Genomic DNA, 12,189 nt, shown 5'->3' with positions numbered 1-12,189 from the left:
GAAACTACAGATACAAATACCTCCTTACATGGAGAATACAACGAGATTAGGCTGGTTTCACACTTGCGATTTAAAATGCATGCGTTTTTTTGTGTCCAAAAAACGCCCCTCAAAAATACTACAAGTTGCATTTTTGAAAATGAACGCATGCAGTAAAAAAACGCATGTGTTCAGAAACGCATGCAAACGCGTACACCAAAAAACGCATGCGTTTTCAATGTTAAATATAGGGGAAAAAAACGCATGCGTTTTTTGTGCAAAAAACGCTGCAGACAAAAACGCAAGTGTGAAACCACTCTTAGAACAACAGCACTAGAAATAAGCAAATAGACTAATAATGCACAAAAAAGCCATTAATATAAAATAATGCACAAATACATATAAAATCATTAAAGGAAATCTGTCATAAGGATTTCACACCCCAAACTATTTATCAAAGACTAATCCAACAATACCTTTTCACCCCAAGTCCATTCATCTGTTACTGATAAATTAGCGTTTGAATGAAGAATGCTGAGAATAGATCTGGAGTGACAGAGGCCTCCAATCTACAGATGCATTTACATATCAATTCAAATGCTAATTCAGTAATGGACGAATGAACTGGCCTTAGAAAGGCATTTGTCTTTGAAAGAGAACATGCATATATAAATAATTTCTAGTGTGAAATGCTGCTGACAGATTCCCTTTATCATATGTACGTCATTACCGGAGTGGCTGTCCGATCTCAGAAGATGGCTCCTGACAAATCTTGGTGGATGAACAAAAGAACAGCAACTGAACTCCTCCAAGAAACTAACGGATTATATAGAGGGAGAAGCTGAAGGCAGTGATGTGTCACTTGGCGAGCAATCAAGCAAGGGGCGACAGTGATAAGTTATTAGTTAGACAGATGAGAATGGTATGTAGGAGACAGGACACTGCCTGCCCGACTGCCGGTCCTATCCTTACTGTAGATGCCAGGAGCAGATCAGGTGATACAGACGGAAGATCATGTCTAAGCAGCTTTTCTTTTAATAGCTTCAAATAAATAATCTTGACTTCAAGTGAAAATTTTCAGGCAATTTTAAAGTTTAATGTCATGTGAGATCTTACATTTTGTATAGACGTACACACCTGAGAAGCCAGTACTGACCCTTCTAGGGAATGACCCCTCGGCTGTATCACATCAGAAGATGAAAAACAAAGATCCCGCAAATCAACTGAAACAAAACTGCACCAGTTCTCGCGCTTTGTAAGTGTTTTCCTCTTTCAGAATCTAATAATATAAAGCTGAATGTGTGTGTGTGTATGTATCTGTGTATGTGTGTATGTATGTGTGTGTGTATGTCCGGGATTGGCATCTGCACCGTCGCAGCTACAGCCACAAAATTTTGCACAGTCACACGTCTGGACCCCGAGAGCGTCATACGCTATGTTGTGAGGCGAAATTTGAACCCCTCGCGTTCCAATTCACCAAACAATTTTGCCCCTATCTACATAATGGGGAAAAAGTGAAAGGAAAAGTGTTGGAGGCAAATTGACAGCTGCCAGATGTGAACAAGGGGGACTTAAAGAGTGAGAGCGATGGTGCCAAAGAGTATATACCGTACAGCTGCTAAGGTGGGGTCCCGACATGGGATACTCACCACACACGGGGATATGAACACACACACACAAAATGCGCCACACACTACCACGTGCTTGAACACATATACCACCCTCAGCACACATTTCACCACACATACACCAGCATAACATAGTAACATAGTAACATAGTTAGTAAGGCCGAAAAAAGACATTTGTCCATCCAGTTCAGCCTATATTCCATCATAATAAATCCCCAGATCTACGTCCTTCTACAGAACCTAATTGTATGATACAATATTGTTCTGCTCCAGGAAGACATCCAGGCCTCTCTTGAACCCCTCGACTGAGTTCGCCATCACCACCTCCTCAGGCAAGCAATTCCAGATTCTCACTGCCCTAACAGTAAAGAATCCTCTTCTATGTTGGTGGAAAAACCTTCTCTCCTCCAGACGCAAAGAATGCCCCCTTGTGCCCGTCACCTTCCTTGGTATAAACAGATCCTCAGTGAGATATTTGTATTGTCCCCTTATATACTTATACATGGTTATTAGATCGCCCCTCAGTCGTCTTTTTTCCAGACTAAATAATCCTAATTTCGCTAATCTATCTGGGTATTGTAGTTCTCCCATCCCCTTTATTAATTTTGTTGCCCTCCTTTGTACTCTCTCTAGTTCCATTATATCCTTCCTGAGCACCGGTGCCCAAAACTGGACACAGTACTCCATGTGCGGTCTAACTAGGGATTTGTACAGAGGCAGTATAATGCTCTCATCATGTGTATCCAGACCTCTTTTAATGCACCCCATGATCCTGTTTGCCTTGGCAGCTGCTGCCTGGCACTGGCTGCTCCAGGTAAGTTTATCATTAACTAGGATCCCCAAGTCCTTCTCCCTGTCAGATTTACCCAGCGTTTTCCCATTCAGTGTGTAATGGTGACATTGATTCCTTCTTCCCATGTGTATAACCTTACATTTATCATTGTTAAACCTCATCTGCCACCTTTCAGCCCAAGTTTCCAACTTATCCAGATCCATCTGTAGCAGAATACTATCTTCTCTTGTATTAACTGCTTTACATAGTTTTGTATCATCTGCAAATATCGATATTTTACTGTGTAAACCTTCTACCAGATCATTAATGAATATGTTGAAGAGAACAGGTCCCAATACCGACCCCTGCGGTACCCCACTGGTCACAGCGACCCAGTTAGAGACTATACCATTTATAACCACCCTCTGCTTTCTATCACTTAGCCAGTTACTAACCCATTTACACACAATTTCCCCCAGACCAAGCATTCTCATTTTGTGTACCAACCTCTTGTGCGGCACGGTATCAAACGCTTTGGAAAAATCGAGATATACCGCGTCCAATGACTCACCGTGGTCCAGCCTATAGCTTACCTCTTCATAAAAACTGATTAGATTGGTTTGACATGAGCGATTTCTCATAAACCCATGCTGATATGGAGTTAAACAGTTATTCTCATTGAGATAATCCAGAATAACATCCCTCAGAAACCCTTCAAATATTTTACCAACAATAGAGGTTAGACTTACTGGCCTATAATTTCCAGGTTCACTTTTAGAGCCCTTTTTGAATATTGGCACCACATTTGCTATGCGCCAGTCCTGCGGAACAGACCCTGTCGCTATAGAGTCCCTAAGAATAAGAAATAATGGTTTATCTATTACATTACTTAGTTCTCTTAGTACTCGTGGGTGTATGCCATCCGGACCCCGAGATTTATCTATTTTAATCTTATTTAGCCGGTTTCGCACCTCTTCTTGGGTTAGATTGGTGACCCTTAATATAGGGTTTTCATTGTTTCTTGGGATTTCACCTAGCATTTCATTTTCCACCGTGAATACCGTGGAGAAGAAGGTGTTTAATATGTTAGCTTTTTCCTCGTCATCTACAACCATTCTTTCCTCACTATTTTTTAAGGGGCCTACATTTTCAGTTTTTATTCTTTTACTATTGATATAGTTGAAGAACAGTTTGGGATTAGTTTTACTCTCCTTAGCAATGTGCTTCTCTGTTTCCTTTTTGGCAGCTTTAATTAGTTTTTTAGATAAAGTATTTTTCTCCCTATAGTTTTTTAGAGCTTCAATGGTGCCATCCTGCTTTAGTAGTGCAAATGCTTTCTTTTTACTGTTAATTGCCTGTCTTACTTCTTTGTTTAGCCACATTGGGTTTTTCCTATTTCTAGTCCTTTTATTCCCACAAGGTATAAACCGCTTACACTGCCTATTTAGGATGTTCTTAAACATTTCCCATTTATTATCTGTATTCTTATTTCTGAGGATATTGTCCCAGTCTACCAGATTAAGGGCATCTCTAAGCTGGTCAAACTTTGCCTTCCTAAAGTTCAGTGTTTTTGTGACTCCCTGACAAGTCCCCCTAGTGAAAGACTGGTGAAACTGTACAATATTGTGGTCGCTATTTCGTAGATGCCCGACCACCTGCAGATTTGTTATTCTGTCAGGTCTATTAGATAGTATTAGGTCTAAAAGTGCTGCTCCTCTGGTTGGATTCTGCACCAATTGTGAAAGATAATTTTTCTTGGTTATTAGCAGAAACCTGTTGCCTTTATGGGTTTCACAGGTTTCTGTTTCCCAGTTAATATCCGGGTAGTTAAAGTCCCCCATAACCAGGACCTCATTATGGGTTGCAGCTTCATCTATCTGCTTTAGAAGTAGACTTTCCATGGTTTCTGTTATATTTGGGGGTTTGTAACAGACCCCAATGAGAATTTTGTTACCATTTTTCCCTCCATGAATTTCGACCCATATGGACTCGACATCCTCATTTCCTTCGCTAATATCCTCCCTTAAAGTGGACTTTAGACAAGACTTTACATAGAGACAAACCCCTCCTCCTCTCCGATTTTTACGATCCTTTCTAAACAGACTGTAACCCTGTAAGTTAACTGCCCAGTCATAGCTTTCATCTAACCATGTCTCGGTTATTCCCACTATGTCAAAGTTACCTGTAGATATTTCTGCTTCTAGTTCTTCCATCTTGTTTGTCAGGCTTCTGGCGTTTGCGAGCATGCAGTTTAGAGGATTTTGTTTTGTTCCAATCTCCTCGCTGTGGATTGTTTTAGAAATGTTCTTACCTCCCTTCTGAGTATGTTTTCCTGGATCTTCTTTGTTCAAGTCTAATGTTTTTCTTCCCGTCCCCTCTTCTTCTAGTTTAACGCCCTCCTGATGGGTGTAGCGAGTCTTCTGGCGAATGTGTGTTTCCCAGGTTTGTTGAGGTGTAGTCCGTCTCTGGCGAGTAGTCCATCGTACAAGTAATTCACACCGTGGTCCAGGAATCCGAATCCTTGTTGTCTGCACCATCGTCTTAGCCAGTTGTTTGCATCAAGGATCCTGTTCCATCTCCTGGTGCCATGCCCGTCTACTGGAAGGATAGAAGAAAAAACTACCTGTGCATCCAGTTCCTTTACTTTCTTCCCCAACTCTTCAAAGTCTTTGCAGATTGTCGGTAGGTCCTTCCTTGCCGTGTCATTGGCCTCGCCACATAAAAGTCGAAACGCAAAGGTCGCCGCTCAAAACTCGCCACGCGCAAAACACGCCACGTGTAAAACTAGGCTCACGCAAAACTCGCCACACATGCAAAACTCACCTCATGGAAAACTCGCCACAGGCGGAAAAATTTCCTCATGCACAAAAGTTGCAACACATGCAAAAGTTGCCTCACACAAAACTTGCACATACTCAAAACGCACCACACATAAAACTCGCCATGCGCAAAACTTGCTGCACACAACTTGCTACACTAACCTGTCACATGCAACTCGACACAAAAAGTTGCTACACGCATGTCGCCACACGCAACTCAACACACACAACTTGACGCATGAAACTCGCCCTAAAACACACACAAGTCTGGTATCCTTCAAAAATTAAATCTGATTAATAAGCAGACAAACTACAAGAGCAACAACTGTACCATATAGGAAATACGGCAGCTGTCAGTCACATGACCTGTCAATTATGTGTATGTGTGAGCTAATATATACTGCCAGGGGGAGGGCATCCTGTTGGCTGGGGATTTATCAGGCTGCCAATTTATCTTACAAATACTGAGGTAAAAATACTGAGCAAATAACGTGTGAACGAGGTCTAATACAGGAGGAGATGACACACAGATATATACTATATACAGGAGGAGATGTCACACAGGTATATACTATATACAGGGGAGATGACACACACATATATACTATATACAGGGGAGATGACACAGGTATATACTATATACAGGAGGAGATGACACACATATATACTATATACAGGAGCAGATGACACCCAGGTATATACTATATACAGGGGAGATGACACACACAGGTATATACTATATACAGGAGGAGATGACACACAAGTATATACTATATACAGGAGGAGATGACTTACAGGTATATACTATATACAGGAGGAGATGACACACGTATATAGTATATACAGGAGGAGATGACATACAAGTATATACTATATAAAAGAGGAGATGACACATAGGTATATAGAGGAGGAGATGACATACAGCAGGTACTGTATATACTATATACAGGGGAGATGACATACAGGTATATACTATATATACAGTGGGGCAAAAAAGTATTTAGTCAGTCAGCAATAGTGCAAGTTCCACCACTTAAAAAGATGAGAGGCGTCTGTAATTTACATCATAGGTAGACCTCAACTATGGGAGACAAACTGAGAAAAAAAAATCCAGAAAATCACATTGTCTGTTTTTTTAACATTTTATTTGCATATTATGGTGGAAAATAAGTATTTGGTCAGAAACAAAATTTCATCTCAATACTTTGTAATATATCCTTTGTTGGCAATGACAGAGGTCAAACGTTTTCTGTAAGTCTTCACAAGGTTGCCACACACTGTTGTTGGTATGTTGGCCCATTCCTCCATGCAGATATCCTCTAGAGCAGTGATGTTTTTGGCTTTTCGCTTGGCAACACGGACTTTCAACTCCCTCCAAAGGTTTTCTATAGGGTTGAGATCTGGAGACTGGCTAGGCCACTCCAGGACCTTGAAATGCTTCTTACGAAGCCACTCCTTCGTTGCCCTGGTGGTGTGCTTTGGATCATTGTCATGTTGAAAGACCCAGCCACGTTTCATCTTCAATGCCCTTGCTGATGGAAGGAGGTTTGCACATAAAATCTCATGATACATGGCCCCATTCATTCTTTCATGTACCCAGATCAGTCGTCCTGGACCCTTTGCAGAGAAACAGCCCCAAAGCATGATGTTTCCACCACCATGCTTTACAGTAGGTATGGTGTTTGATGGATGCAACTCAGTATTCTTTTTCCTCCAAACACGACAAGTTGTGTTTCTACCAAACAGTTCCAGTTTGGTTTCATCAGACCATAGGACATTCTCCCAAAACTCCTCTGGATCATCCATCATTGGTCCCAGCTCTCTGCAGTTCATTCACTAGGTCCCCCCGCGTGGTTCTGGGATTTTTGCTCACCGTTCTTGTGATCATTCTGACTCCACGGGGTGGGATTTTGCGTGGAGCCCCAGATCGAGGGAGATTATCAGTGGTCTTGTATGTCTTCCATTTTCTAATTATTGCTCCCACTGTTGATTTCTTCACTCCAAGCTACAATTTTGTTTCTGGTGTCCTTTGACAGCTCTTTGGTCTTCACCATAGTGGAGTTTGGAGTCAGACTGTTTGAGGGTGTGCACAGGTGTCTTTTTATACTGATAACAAGTTTAAACAGGTGCCATTACTACAGGTAATGAGTGGAGGAAAGAGGAGACTCTTAAAGAAGAAGTTACAGGTCTGTGAGAGCCAGAAATCTTGATTGTTTCTGACCAAATACTTATTTTCCACCATAATATGCAAATAAAATGTTAAAAAAACAGACAATGTGATTTTCTGGATTTTTTTTTCTCAGTTTGTCTCCCATAGTTGAGGTCTACCTATGATGTAAATTACAGACTTCTTTTTAAGTGGTGGAACTTGCACTATTGCTGACTGACTAAATACTTTTTTGCCCCACTGTAGGAGTAGATGACATACAGGTATAAGGTATATAGTATATACAGAAGAGATGACATACAGGTATATACTATATACAGGAGGAGATGACACATAGGTATATACAATATACAGGAGGAGATGACATACAGCAGGTATATACTATTTACAGGGGAGATGACATACAGGTATATACTATATACAGGAGATGACATACAGGTGTATACTATATATAAGGGAGATGACAAACATGTATATACTGAAGGGAAAATGAGAGGTGTGAGGTGAAATTGAGGGGTGTGAGGTGAAAAGGTGTGACTGCAAAATGAGAGGAGTGACGGAAAATAGTGGAGTGATCGGAAAATGACAGATGTGAGGTCGAAATGACAAGTGTTAGGGGGGAATGAGAGGAGTGGGGGAAAATAAGAGGAGTGAGGGGGAAAATGAGAGGTGTAAGGGAGAAAATGAGAGATGTGAGGGGGAAAATGAGAGGCGTGATGGGAAAATAAGAGAAGTGAGGTGCTATAACTAACCACAGATATTTACTATGCCCAGGCAACGCCGGGCTCTTCAGCTAGTTTATTATAAAAAAAAGCTTGTCTGTTATCACCATACCAACTCGATCGCAGTGATCTAGCCTCCCTTGGCATCCGCCTGTGTGTCAACAGTCTGGAAATTTGAGACAATATTATCCCTGTATGCACGAAATGCAAGAGAAAAACACGGCACTGCTCCCACATGTAACAACGGACCTCAGAGAGACCACTGCTATGTGCCGCTGCTAAGTCTGAACTGCCACAAGGACATCGGGTGCACTACAAGAAGAACATGTCAATCCAGCAAAAAAAAGAATAAAAGAAAGTGCACTCACCGGTCCTTGAAAATAATATGCCTTTAATCAGAACATGTGCAGGAACTTACAGGAGAACATGGAATGACGGACGACCGCCGTTTCGTGCGACTGCACTTCTACGGGTCCGAATGCTAACAGGATCCAGGAGAGCACCTGTAAGGCGTAACCAAGACAGGAAACTCCCTGCAGCCTGTAGCAACCAATGAGTGTGAAAAAAACCCCACCTACCAAATTAAGAGGAAAACAAAAATATATAACAAACATTTGACATAAAATCTAAAGAGCACGGAATACACCAGAAAATCCAAGAAATAATGTGATAACGACCACAATAACTATAAAAATACTGCCATGTCCATTTTATCATTCAGACCCAACGGGCCCATCGCATTTGTGCGTAAAATCCATCTACCCTCTGATCTAAGGAGTAACCTGTTAAGGTCACCCCCCCGGGGAGGAAGAGACACCTGTTCTATTCCAGCAAAGCGTAAAACGCTAGTGTCACCAGCGTGCACCTGACGGACATGGCTGATCAACCTGGGAGCACCCTTGCCTGTCCGGATGGAGTTAAAATGCTCCCTTATCCCTGCATGCTCCTCTGCTTCCTCGTCTTTCTCTGGGACCATCACCTGCTCCCGCAGGCTATTCTAAGTCAGCTCTAACATATAGATGACCGGAATAGTGATGATGATGATGGCATAGTCAGCGCAAACCATCTTAGTAGCCATTTTGAAACTACAGAAGGGTGCAGAGATCCTTAATCTATGCCCACTCCGTAAAGTGATGTCTTTCACAAATGTACTGCGCTGGCCCAGGCTATATGGCATGTTATACTGTGTCAGGGCTCGCTGCTACTGCCACAGTTGCTGCAACATGTGAAAAGTGGAATTCCACTGTGTCTGCACATCAAAAATGTACTTGTTAACTGACATGGGCAAAGAGCTCTGTATCGATGCAAGTCGATGACCTGAGGGGTACAAACAGCAGAAGTAAGCACACCGCTTCCGTACTTTCTGCAACAGCTCACCCAGTCCAGGATAATGGCGGAGAAAATGCGGTACCATTAATTTGAGGATGTGAGCTATACAAGGCACATGTGTGAACTTGCCTCACCATAGGGTTGCCACCAGATTTGCACCGTTATCAGATATGGCCTACCCTTGATGCGGTTCAGCGGTAACAGCAATTGCTCAAACTCAGCCTAGAGAGCTTTCCAAAACTCTTCAGCTGTATGACTTCAATCTCCAAGGCATATCAATTTTAACACTGCCTGATTGGGGTGAGTCCTGGCTGCGCAGTATGTAGGTGGTGGGGATTCACTCTGCACGGTTGGAATTCATGTCTCATTAAGGCAGAGGTTGAGGGCACATGTGGAGGCCCTAAAGGAGGTGGAGTAGTAGGCTGAAGCAGTGGAGAAAGTGTGAATATAGAAATTCGCCTGCAAGCCTTAGGGATTCCAAGACTTGTGGAACAGTGCCTGCCCTGACAGCCACCAGAGTCACCCAATGCCCAGGCAGCGAGATGTAATTCCCATGGCCATGCTTACTTGGCCAAGTGTCTGTCATGAAATGCACCCTGGCAGACATAGATTTAGTCGAGAAATGGGTGATGTTGTCCTAGACATGTTGTTGTAGCGCAGGCACTGCTTTGTGCAATGACATTGCGTCCCTTGGAAAGTAGATCAGGCAAGTAAGGGTATGTGTAACAACCCTGCGGGCATCACTGCATGGCCTTCCATTCCCCACCTGCCTGTTACATCTACTCACTCACCCAGTGCCATGCTGTGAGATCTGTCTGCTGCTGGTTCCATGCCATGTGCTTCATGGTGGCCTGCTCTGTGTACACTTCCTGGCTGTGTGCATAGGGGGCCGGCGCCAGCCACTCTGGATTCTTATTGAGACTGTGTGCACCTCCCTAAGGTGCTTCTGGCCAATAGCCTTGAGGCCTCTGATACTTAAGGCATCCTCACCCATTGGAGGATGCCTGAGCAAACTATTCCCCTCAGCATTTGCTACTGAGCTGCCAGGTCGTGTGTTTCCTGTCTCAGAGGGCTGCACTATTGCAGGCCTTCATCTGTGTTCTGTTTGTGTATCCATGTCCGTTCCTGTCTGTACTCTGGTCTATGTCCGTCCCTGCTCCTTCTTTGTCATTAGTCATTTCTCAGCTGTGTGTACCTCTGCCTTATCTTTCTGCTCTGTTCGCCACTGTCTGTGGCTCTGCTTCTCTCTGCTCAGTTCTACCACAACCTGTGGCTCTGTGTCTCTCAGCTTTTCTCTCAGCTCTGCTCTCTGACCTTGCTCCGCTCTCTGTGGCTTTGCTCTACGGCTACGCTCCTTGCGGTTCCACCTGGCACCGCTCCTTGTGGTTCTACGTCTTTAGCTCTTGGCATTGCCTCCAGCGTCCCCGCTCTTGGCTCCGCCTCCAGCGTCCCCGCTCTTGGCTCCGCCTCCAGCGTCCCCGCTCTTGGCTCCGCCTCCACCGTCCCCGCTCTTGGCTCCGCCTCCAGCATCCCCGCTCTTGGCTCCGCCTCCAGCGTCCCCGCTCTTGGCTCCGCCTCCAGTGCCCCCGCTCTTGGCTCCGCTTCCAGCGTCCCCGCTCTTGGCTCCGTCTCCAGCATCCCTGCTCTTGGCTCCGCCTCCAGCGTCCCCACTCTTGGCTCCGCCTCCAGCATCTCTGCTCTTGGCTCCGCCTCCAGCGGCTCCGTCCTTGGCTCTGCCTTCTCCTTCTCTACTCTCTGCTCTGCCTTCTCCTTCTCTGCTCATAGCTCCACCTTCTACTCGTACTCCGCCTCCTGCGATTCAGCTTTTCTTCCACTCTTGCTCTATCTTAATTCTGCAACTTTCCCTACAGGTCTCTACCTGTTCCTTTATATTCTCCAGTCTGAACAGGTTCTTACCTGTTTCCACACATCCGTCTGAATACCAGTTCCTACCAGAGTATCAGTCCTGTCTGCCAGTGCCAGCTGTGCCCGCCTGTCTGCCTGAGTGCCAGCCGTGCCCGTCTGCCTGCCTGTATCTCCGTCAAGCCAGTCCGCCCGTCAGGGCCTCTGCCATACCCATCTGTCAGCCAGTGTCACAGCCGTGCCTGCCTGCCCGTGTCTTGTCCCCGGTGGGATCAGCATCCACAGTCCGACTCCACCCTGGAGTGGTACCTGGTAGCTTCCTATTGCACAAGTCTGACCTCACCATCAGAGGCTTCAGCGAACACCTAGGAAGCTACTTAGTTACGCCCCTTCCAGGGAAGTTCGGTCTGTGGTCCAGTGGGGCCACACCCCCAGGTGCCCGCGCCAACCAGTCTCGGCGCGAGCGTTACAGATTGCTCAGGCCATGGTCCCCGCTGAGTCCCATGAGCCGTTGCTCTCGGAGCAAAATGAACTCTCTTCTAGCCTGTATTGGCCCCCAGAAGGTTTTTATATTCAGTTGAAAGATCTGCCTACACCTACTCCTGGTGGTCCACTCATAATCTCTAGAGAGTTGTATGATTACATTGCCAGTAGAGAAAAACTCCTTCCGCCTAGATACTATGGGGATCCAGAGGAGTGCATGGAGTTCCTGGAGCGTAGTCTGATGTATATCGAAGCTAATCCTTCCGAATTTTCTTCTGATGAGTTCAAGGTAGGATTTATCTTGTCCTATCTAGCAGGAGATGCATTGAATTGGATGAACCCTCTCTGGGAAGCAAGGGATCCAATCCTCTCAGATCTTGGGGCTTTCCTGGAAGCCTTTGTTAAAGCCTTCAAAGGGCCTAAACCT

The 12,189-nt window shown here is 44.6% G+C and overlaps 1 protein-coding gene across 2 annotated transcripts in view; it reads right to left on the bottom strand.

Annotated features, from left to right (window-relative positions):
* LOC138657286 (indolethylamine N-methyltransferase-like) overlaps positions 1-762 on the bottom strand; it is a 115,741-nt gene extending 114,979 nt beyond the window's left edge. For both annotated transcript variants that reach the window (XM_069744968.1, XM_069744969.1), the window contains exon 1: positions 710-762. The gene's annotated coding sequence lies outside the window, so the exon portion shown is untranslated. The remainder of the gene's footprint in view (positions 1-709) is intronic.
* Between the last annotated feature and the right edge of the window lie 11,427 nt (positions 763-12,189).

The sequence above is a fragment of the Ranitomeya imitator genome, chromosome 1 (genome assembly GCF_032444005.1).
Source record: "Ranitomeya imitator isolate aRanImi1 chromosome 1, aRanImi1.pri, whole genome shotgun sequence".
Classification (NCBI taxonomy): Eukaryota; Metazoa; Chordata; class Amphibia; order Anura; family Dendrobatidae; genus Ranitomeya; species Ranitomeya imitator.
Note: the sequence above shows the minus strand (reverse complement) of the source record. Positions and strands in the feature narration are given on the sequence as shown.